Raw genomic sequence first — 341 nt, 5'->3', positions numbered from 1 at the left:
TCCAAAGATGGGGAGGCTCTGAATGGGAAGCTGAAATAAACCTCTGGTATAGTTGTTTATATCTTTTTGTTAAATGTAAAATAGCTCTTCTATGCTAACATCTATAAGTTGATATTTGAGTTTTCAGTGACGAAGAAAGAGGAAACTTTGAATATTATATGAATGTTGTACTTTTAATAAAAATAAAATAAAAAAGAGAGATTTTGGACTTCAGCTCCCAGAAGCCTCAGCCACGTTGGCCAATGGTCTGGCATTCTGGGAGCTGGAGTAAGCATAAACAAGTAAGCATATCAAAATCCATAATTTTGGCCCCAAAACCTGTCCTCAACTTATACATGAGG

Source organism: Sceloporus occidentalis, unplaced genomic scaffold (assembly GCF_023333645.1).
Source record: "Sceloporus occidentalis isolate IW3139 unplaced genomic scaffold, rSceOcc1.0.p SCAF_2, whole genome shotgun sequence".
Taxonomy (NCBI): Eukaryota; Metazoa; Chordata; class Lepidosauria; order Squamata; family Phrynosomatidae; genus Sceloporus; species Sceloporus occidentalis.
The sequence above is the reverse complement of the archived record's forward strand: the minus strand, read 5'-3'. Positions refer to the sequence as shown.